The sequence below is a fragment of the Arachis stenosperma genome, chromosome 7, assembly GCF_014773155.1.
Source record: "Arachis stenosperma cultivar V10309 chromosome 7, arast.V10309.gnm1.PFL2, whole genome shotgun sequence".
NCBI lineage: Eukaryota > Viridiplantae > Streptophyta > Magnoliopsida > Fabales > Fabaceae > Arachis > Arachis stenosperma.
In genome coordinates, this window is record NC_080383.1 from 57,580,042 (window position 1) to 57,590,003 (window position 9,962).

Here is a 9,962-nt window from a genome sequence, read left to right on the forward strand (position 1 = left end):
AAAAAAAACGCAAAAATAGGCTCCTAATGATAGAGGTTTTCACAGAGTTAGGACTCAACAACCTTGATTCTGAGAAGTGGATGCTCCCTCAGCTTGAGAGGAGAGCTTTTGGCGTTTCATCTCTTGGATTTCACGCCCCTGCTTCTCTTGTTCCTTCAGCAATTTGCAGAGCATGCAGTTCTGATTCTGCTGTTCTTCCTTCAGTTGCTCCATAGTTTCTTGCAACTTGGTGATAGATGCTTCTAGGCTGGTCCAGTAGTCAATTCTTGGGAATTCAGGGAGGAATTCCTGCGCCCTCCTTTTGATAGAGTTGTCTTGCATTTGTTCTTCTATTGACTTCTTGGTGATTGGATGTTCAATGGGTATGAATTCATCTACTCCCATCTTCACCCCAGCCTCTTTACAGAGCAAGGAGATCAAGCTTGGGTAAGCCAGTTTGGCTTCAGTGGAATTCTTATTTGCAATTGTGTAGATCTCACAAGCAATCACATGATGAACCTCCACTTCTTTTCCAAGCATAATGCAATGAATCATCACTGCTCTCTTGATGGTTACCTCAGAACGGTTGCTAGTGAGCAGTATGGAACGCCCAATAAAGTCTAGCCAACCTCTTGCAATTGGTTTGAAGTCTCCCCTCTTGAGTTGGTTTGGGACACCCTTAGAATTGGTTATCCACTTAGTTCCAGGGAGGCATATGTCCTCTAGAACTTGATCCAACCCTTTATCTGCTCTCACCATTCTCCTATTAAAGGAGTCAGGATCATCTTGCAGTTGAGGTAACTTGAAGATTTCTCTTATTTTGTCCAGATGGAAGTACATAACTTTCCCTCTGACCATGGTTCTGTAGATATGGTAAGCGGTTCCAGTCATTCTCTGCTTATCTGTTAGCCACAGATTTGAGTAGAATTCCTGAACCATGTTCCTTCCAACCTTTATTTCAGGATTGGTTAGAACTTCCCATCCTCTGTTTCGAATTTGCTCTTGGATCCCCGGATATTCATCTTCTTTCAGATCAAATTTAACTTCCGGGATCACTGACCTCAGACCCATTATTTTGTGATAATGGTCTTCATGTTCTTTGGTTAAAAACTTCTCTTGATTCCAAAGATTCTTTGGAATAGTCTCTTTCTTTCCTCTTAAATTGGTTTGTTTTCCCTTAGGAGCCATGATCTTGATGAATCTTGGCTTAGTGATCACGGAAAAGCACACCAAACTTAGAGGTTTGCTTGTCCTCAAGCAAAAGAAAGGAAGGAAGAGAGAGGGAGGAAGAGGAAATTCGAATGGTGTGGTGGAAAGAGGGAGCCAAACGTGTATTTATAAGGTGGGGAGGGGAGTTGGTGCGCAAAATTGTGAACAATACTTTTTCACAACTCAAAATAATCCCCGGTAATGGCTCCAAGAACTTGGTGCGCTCAATACCATGGCATTACACAACTTCGCACAACTAACCAGCAAGTGCACTGGGTCGTCCAAGTAATAAACCTTACGTGAGTAAGGGTCGATCCCACGGAGATTGTTAGTATTGAAGCAAGCTATGGTCATCTTGTAAATCTTAGTCAGGCAAACTCAGATGTATATGGTGATGAACGAAAATAACATAGAAGATAAGGATAGTGATACTTATGTATATCATTGGTGTAAGAGCTTCAGACAAGTGTATGAAGATGCCTTCCCTTCCGTCTCTCTGCTTTCCTAATGCCTTGAGAGCGCGCCAATTGGGCTTCTGTAGCTCCAGAAAATCCACTTCGAGTGCAGGGAGGTCAGAATCCAACAGCATCTGCAGTCCTTTTGAGTCTCTGGATCAGATTTTTGCTCAGGTCCCTCAATTTCAGCCAGAAAATACCTGAAATCACAGAAAAACACACAAACTCATAGTAAAGTCCAGAAAGGTGAATTTTAACTAAAAACTAATAAAAATATACTAAAAACTAACTAGATCATATCAAAAACATACTAAAAACAATGCCAAAAAGTATACAAATCATCCGCTCATCACAACACCAAACTTAAATTGTTGCTTGTCCCCAAGCAACTGAAAATCAAATAAGATAAAAGGAAGAGAATATGCAATGAATTCCAAAAACATCTGTGAAGATCAGTATTAATTAGATGAGCGGGGCTTTTTAACTTTTTGCCTCTGAACAGTTTTGGCATCTCAATCTATCCTTTGAAATTCAGAATGGTTGGCTTCTTTAGGAACTTAGAATCCAGATAGTGTTAATGATTCTCCTAGTAAAGTATGATGATTCTTGAACATAGCTATTTATTGAGTCTTGGCTGTGGCCCAAAGCACTCTGTCTTTCCAGTATTACCACCGGATACATACATGCCACAGACACATAATTGGGTGAACCTTTTCAGATTGTGACTTAGCTTTGCTAAAGTCCCCAATTAGAGGTGTCCAGGGTTCTTAAGCACACTCTTATTTGCCTTGGATCACAACTCTTATTATTTTTTTCGGTTTTTTTTTTTTTTTGCTTCAAGAATCATTTTATTGATTTTTCAGATCCTCAATAACATGTCTCCTTTTTCATCATTCTTTCAAGAGCCAACATTCATGAACCACAAATTCAAGATACATATGCACTGTTTAAGCATACATTCAGAGAACAAAAATATTGCCACCACATCAAAATTATTAAACTATTATAAAATTCAAAATTCATGCAATTCTTCCTTTTTCAATTAAGCATATTTTTATTCAAGAAAGGTGATGGATTCATAGGACATTCATAACTTTAAGGCATAGACACTAAGACACTAATGATCATAAGACACAAGCATGGATAACATAAAGCATAAAAATCGAAAAACATAAGAATAAAGAACAAGGAAGTCAAGGAATGGGTCCACCTCAGTGATGGCGGCTCTTCCTTGCTTTTGAAGGTCCTATGGAGTGCTTGAGCTCCTCAATGTCTCTTCCTTGCCTTTGTTGCTCCTCTCTCATGATTCTTTGTTCTTCTCTAATTTCATGGAGGAGAATGGAGTGTTCTTGGTGCTCCACCCTTAGTTGTCCCATGTTGGAACTCAACTCTCCTAGGGAGGTGTTTAGTTGCCCCCAATAGTCTTGTGGAGGAAAATTCATCCCTTGAGGAATCTCAGGGATCTCATGATGAGTGGGATCTCTTGTGTACTCCATCCTTTTCTTAGTGATGGGCTTGTCCTCATCAATGGTGATGTCTCCCTCTATGTCAACTCCCACTGAATAACAGAGGTGACAAATGAGGTGAGGAAAGGCTAACCTTGCCAAAGTGGAGGTCTTGTCCGCCACCTTGTAGAGTTCTTGAGCTATAACCTCATGAACTTCTATTTCTTCTCCAATCATGATGCTATGGATCATGATAGCCCGGTCTATGGTAACTTCGGACCGGTTGCTAGTGGGAATGATTGAGCGTTGTATGAACTCTAACCATCCTCTAGCCACGGGTTCGAGGTCATGCCTTCTCAATTGGACCGGCTTTCCTCTTGAATCTTGCTTCCATTGTGCGCCCTCTTCACATATGACTGTGAGGACTTGGTCCAACCTTTGATCAAAGTTGACCCTTCTAGTGTAAGGATGCTCATCTCCTTGCATCATAGGCAAGTTGAACGCCACCCTCACACTCTCCGGACTAAAATCCAAGTATTTCCCCTGAACCATAGTGAGATAATTCTTTGGATCCGGGTTCACACTTTGGTCATGGTTCTTGGTGATCCATGCATTGGCATAGAACTCTTGAACCATCAAGATTCCGACTTGTTGAATGGGGTTGGTTAGTACTTCCCAACCTCTTCTTCGGATCTCATGGCGGATCTCCGGATATTCACCCTTTTTGAGTGAAAAGGGGACTTCGGGGATCACCTTCTTCAAGGCCACAACTTCATAGAAGTGGACTTGATGCACCCTTGAGAGGAATCTATCCATCTCCCATGACTCGGAGGTGGAAGCATTTGCCTTCCCTTTCCTCTTTCTAGAGGTTTCTCCGGCCTTGGATGCCATAAATGGTTATGGACAAACGAAAAAGCAACGCTTTCACCACACCAAACTTAAAATGTTTGCTCGTCCTCGAGCAAAAGAAGAAAGAAGAGAGTAGAAGAAGAAGAAATGAGGAAGAGGGAGATGGTAGTGTGTTCGGCCAAGAAGGGTAAGAAAGGGTGTTTAGGTTGTGAAAATGAAGAGTTGAAGAAGGGTATATATAGGAGAGAGGGGGGTAATGGTTCGGCCATGGAGGGTGGGTTTGGGAGGAAAAGTGGTTTGAATTTGAAGGGTGAGGTTGGTGGGGTTTTATGAAGGATGGATGTGAGTGGTGAAGAGAAAGATGGGATTTGATAGGTGAGGGGTTTTTGGGGAAGAGGTGTTGAGGTGATTGGTGAATGGGGGAAGAAGAGAGAGAGTGATGGTAGGGTCCTGTGGGGTCCACAGATCCTGTAGTGTCAAGGAAAAGGCATCCTTGCACCAAATGGCATCAAAATCCACGTTTTGAGCCTTTTCTGGCGTTAAACGCCGGCCTGGTGCCCATTCCTGGCGTTTAACGCCAGGTTTTTGCCCAACGCCAGTCTGGTGCCCCTTTCTGGCGTTAAACGCCCAGAATGGTGCCAGACTGGGCGTTAAACGCCCAACAGCTAGCATTACTGGCGTTTGAACGCCAGCTTCTTCTTCTCCAGGGTGTGCTGTTTTTCTTCCTGTTTTTCATTTTGTTTTTGCTTTTTTCATTGTTTTTGTGACTTCTTATGATCATCAACCTACAAAAGAGATAAAATAACAAAAGAAAATAATTAATTATAAAGCATTGGGTTGCCTCCCAACAAGCGCTTCTTTACTGTCATTAGCTTGACAGAGGACTCTCATGGAGCCTCAGAGTTGTTCAGAACCGTGTTGGAACCTCCCAACACCAAACTTAGAGTTTGAATGTGGGGGTTCAACACCAAACTTAGAGTTTGGTTGTGGCCTCCCAACACCAAACTTAGAGTTTGACTGTGGGGGCTCTGCTTTGCTCTGTTTTGAGAGAAGCTCTTCATGCTTCTTCTCCATGATGACAGAGGGATATCCTTGGGCCTTAAACACCAAGGATTCTTCATTCACTTGAATGATCAACTCTCCTCTATCAACATCAATCACAGCCTTTGCTGTGGCTAGGAATGGTCTGCCAAGGATGATGGATTCATCCATGCACTTCCCAATCTCTAGGATTATGAAATCAGTAGGAATGTAATGGTCTTCAACCTTAACCAGAACATCCTCTACAAGTCCATAGGCTTGTTTTCTTGAGTTGTCTGCCATCTCTAGTGAGATTTTTGCAGCTTGCACCTCAAAGATCCCTAATTTCTCCATTACAGAGAGGGGCATGAGGTTTACACTTGACCCCAAGTCACACAAGGCCTTCTTGAAGGTCATGGTGCCTATGGTACAAGGTATAGAAAACTTCCCAGGATCCTGCCTCTTTTGAGGCAATTGCTGCCTAGACAAGTTATCCAGTTCTTTGGTGAGCAAAGGGGGTTCATCCTCCCAAGTCTCATTTCCAAATAACCTGTCATTTAGCTTCATGATTGCTCCAAGGTAGTTAGCAACTTGCTCCTCAGTGACATACTCATCCTCTTCAGAGGAAGAATACTAATCAGTGCTCATGAAAGGCAGTAGTAAGTCCAAGGGAATCTCTATGGTCTCAGTTTGAGCCTCAGATTCCCAAGGTTCCTCATTGGGGAACTCATTGGAGGCCAGTGGACGTCCAGTGAGGCCTTTCTCAGTGGCGTTCACTGCCTCTTCTTCCTCCCAGAATTCGGCCATGTCTATGGCTTTGCACTCTCCTTTTGGATTTTCTTCAGTGTTACTTGGGAGAGTGCTTGGGGGAAGTTCAGTAATTTTCTTACTCAGCTGACCCACTTGTCCTTCCAAATTCCTAATGGAGGATCTAGTTTCAGTCATGAAACTTTGAGTGGTTTTGATTAGATCAGAGACCATGGTTGCTAAGTCAGAGGTATTCTGCTTAGAGCTCTCTGTCTGTTGCTGAGAAGATGATGGAAAAGGTTTACCATTGTTAAACCTGTTTCTTCCACCATTATTATTGAAACCTTGTTGAGGTCTCTCTTGATTCTTCCATGAGAGATTTGGGTGATTTCTCCATGAAGAATTATAGGTGTTACCATAGGGTTCTCCCAGGTAATTCACCTCTTCCATGGAAGGGTTCTCAGGATCATAAGCTTCTTCCTCAGATGAAGCCTCCTTAGTACTGCTTGGTGCATTTTGCATTCCAGACAGACTTTGAGAAATCAGATTGACTTGTTGAGTCAATATCTTGTTCTGAGCCAATATGGCATTCAGAGTGTTAATCTCAAGAACTCCTTTCTTCTGACTAGTCCCATTGTTCACAGGATTCCTTTCAGAAGTGTACATGAATTGGTTATTTGCAACCATTTCAATTAGTTCTTGAGCCTCAGTAGGCGTCTTCTTCAGATGAAGAGATCCTCCAGCAGAGCTATCCAAGGACATTTTGGATGGTTCAGAGAGACCATCATAGAAAATACCTATGATGCTCCATTCAGAAAGCATGTCTGAAGGACATCTTCTGATTAATTGTTTGTATCTTTCCCAAGCTTCATAGAGGGATTCTCCATCCTTCTGTCTGAAGGTTTGGACTTCCACTCTAAGCTTACTCCATCTTTGTGGTGGAAAGAACTTTGCCAAGAAAGCATTGACTAGCTTTTCCCAAGAGTCCAGGCTTTCTTTAGGTTGAGAATCCAACCATATTCTAGCTCTGTCTCTTACAGCAAAAGGGAATAGCATCAGTCTATAGACCTCAGGGTTAACCCCATTAGTCTTGACTGTGTCACAGATTTGCAAGAACTCAGCTAAAAACTGATGAGGATCTTCCATTGGAAGTCCATGAACTTGCAATTCTGTTGCATTAGAGAAAACTAATTGAGGCTTAAGCTCAAAGTTGTTTGCTCCAATGGCAGGGATAGAGATGCTTCTCCCATAGAAATCAGGAGTAGGTGCAGTAAAGTCACCAAGCACCTTCCTTGCATTGTTGGCATTGTTGTTGTTTTCGGCTGCCATTTGTTCTTCTTCCTTGAAGAATTCGGTCAGGTGCTCTAAAGAGAGTTGTGCTTTGGCTTCTCTTAGCTTTCTCTTCAAGGTCCTTTCAGGTTCAGGGTCAGCTTCAACAAGAATGCCTTTGTCTCTGCTCCTGCTCATATGAAAGAGAAGAGAAACAGAAAGTGTGGAATCCTCTATGCCACAGTATAGAGATTCCTTGAAATGTCAGAGGAAAAGAGAAATAGAAAGAAGAAGGAGAAGAAGAATTCGAACTTTAATTAGATAAGGTTCGAATTGTGCATTTAGAAGGAGTGGTACTCCATAAATAGAAGGATGTGGGAAGGAGGGAAGAGAATTTTTGAAAATTAATTAAAATATTTTGAAAACATTTTTGAAAATCATTAATTGATTTTCGAAAATCAAAGTGGAAAAGAAATCAAGTGATTTTTGAAAAAGATTTTGAAATTAGAAATTAAGAGGATTTGATTGAAAAAAAATGTGGTTAAAAAGATTTGATTGAAAAGTTATGGTCTTAAAAAGATGTGATTGAGAAGATATGATTTGAAAACAATTTTAAAAGATATGATTTGAAAATAATTTTAAAAAAAAGATTTGATTTTAAAAATTAATGACTTCCCTAACAAGAAAAGATATGATTTGAAACATTTAAACCTTTCTCAACAGAAAAGGTAACAATCTTGTGATGTTTCAATCAAATCATTAATTGTTAGTAAGTATCTTTTAAAAAGGAAAGAAATTGATTTTGAAAACATTTGATTGAAAAGATTTGATTTGAAAAAGATTTGATTTTGGAAAACTAAAAAAAATTGATTTGAAAACAAAATCTTCCCCTAGCACCATCCTGGCGTTAAACGCCCAGAATGGTATACATTCTGGCGTTTAACGCCCAAAATGCTACCTCTTTGGGCGTTAAATGCCCACCAGGTGCCCTGGCTGGCGTTAAACGCCAGTCTGCCTTCTTCACTGGGCATTTTTGAATGCTCAGCTTTTTTGTATACTTCCTCTGCAGTATGTTCTGAATCTTCAATTCTTGTATCATTGACTTGAAAAGACACAAATTAAAAATATTTTTGGATTTTTAATAATCAAAATGCAAATGAATCAATTAACCATGCATGCAAGACACCAAACTTAGCAGTTTGTATACTACTGACACTAACAATATGAAAATGCATATGAGACACACAAAATACTTCAAGTCAATAGAATTCAAAGATCAAAACAAAGAAATATATGCATGGATTCGAAAATTATAACAAAAACATGCATTTGACACCAAACTTAGGATGAGACACTAAACTTAAGCAAGAAACATCAAATATTTTTGGTCTTTTTATGATTTTGTAATTTTTTTTTGTGTTTTTCGAAAATTGAATGGGAAAAGGTATCAAAATTCTTAATGAGAATTCCAGGAATCAGTGCAGTGCTAGTCTAAGACTCCGGTCCAGGAATTAGACATGGCTTCACAGCCAGCCAAGCTTTCAAAGAAAGCTTCGGTCCAAAACACTAGACATGACCAGAGGTCAGCCAAATCTTAGCAGATCACTGCTCCAAGAGCAAAATTGATGAGAAATCAACAAACTCTTGTGGTGATAAGTTGAAACCTCGGTCCAATCAGATTAGACATGGCTTCTCAGCCAGCCAGATTTCAACAAATCATCATGAAACTCTAGAATTCATCTTCAAGAATTTCGAAAAAATAATACCTAATCTAAGCAACAAGATGAACCGTCAGTTGTCCAGCCTAGACAATCCCGGGCAATAACACCAAAAACTTGATGTTGTTGCCGGATCTAGGCACTGATGTTACCAAAAGCTTGCTCAAAACTTGAACAATCCCCGGCAACGGCGCCAAAAATTTGGTGCGCGAAATTGTGAACAATACTTTTTCACAACTCAAATAATCCCCGATAATGGCTCCAAGAACTTGGTGCGCTCAATACCATGGCATTACACAACTTCGCACAACTAACCAGCAAGTGCACTGGGTCGTCCAAGTAATAAACCTTACGTGAGTAAGGGTCGATCCCACGGAGATTGTTAGTATTGAAGCAAGCTATGGTCATCTTGTAAATCTTAGTCAGGCAAACTCAGATGTATATGGTGATGAACGAAAATAACATAGAAGATAAGGATAGTGATACTTATGTATATCATTGGTGTAAGAGCTTCAGACAAGTGTATGAAGATGCCTTCCCTTCCGTCTCTCTGCTTTCCTAATGCCTTGAGAGCGCGCCAATTGGGCTTCTGTAGCTCCAGAAAATCCACTTCGAGTGCAGGGAGGTCAGAATCCAACAGCATCTGCAGTCCTTTTGAGTCTCTGGATCAGATTTTTGCTCAGGTCCCTCAATTTCAGCCAGAAAATACCTGAAATCACAGAAAAACACACAAACTCATAGTAAAGTCCAGAAAGGTGAATTTTAACTAAAAACTAATAAAAATATACTAAAAACTAACTAGATCATATCAAAAACATACTAAAAACAATGCCAAAAAGTATACAAATCATCCGCTCATCAGGAGTTTTCGAAAAAAAAGAGAAATTTGAAAGGAGATTTGAGAAGATATGGAAAGAAATTGAGAAAAAAGGGTGAAATTTTTGAACAAAATTTGGGAATGATTTGAGAGATTTGAAGAGTGATTTTAGATTTTTGAAAATTTGAAAGTGAATGATGAGAGATTGAAATGTATTTTTGTAGAAAAATATGGGTAAGAAAAGGAAAGTTTGAAAAAATCTGATTTGAAAACAAAATTGTGGTCCCCCCACCTTGCTGGCGTTAAACGCCCAGAATGGCACCCATTCTGGCGTTTAACGCCCAATTGATGCCCCTTTTGGGCGTTTAACGCCCAACCAGGTGCCCTGGCTGGCGTTAAACGCCAGAAATCCTTTATCACTGGGCGTTTTTTGAACGCCCAGGATGCTGCACAC

General features: G+C 40.5%; 1 non-coding gene across 1 annotated transcript; it reads left to right on the forward strand.

Annotated features, from left to right (window-relative positions):
* Positions 1 to 6,520: 6,520 nt before the first annotated feature.
* On the forward strand, positions 6,521 to 6,628 carry LOC130942481 (small nucleolar RNA R71). The gene has a single exon (XR_009071051.1). It is a non-coding gene; the product is annotated as a small nucleolar RNA R71 (small nucleolar RNA).
* Positions 6,629 to 9,962: the final 3,334 nt, after the last annotated feature.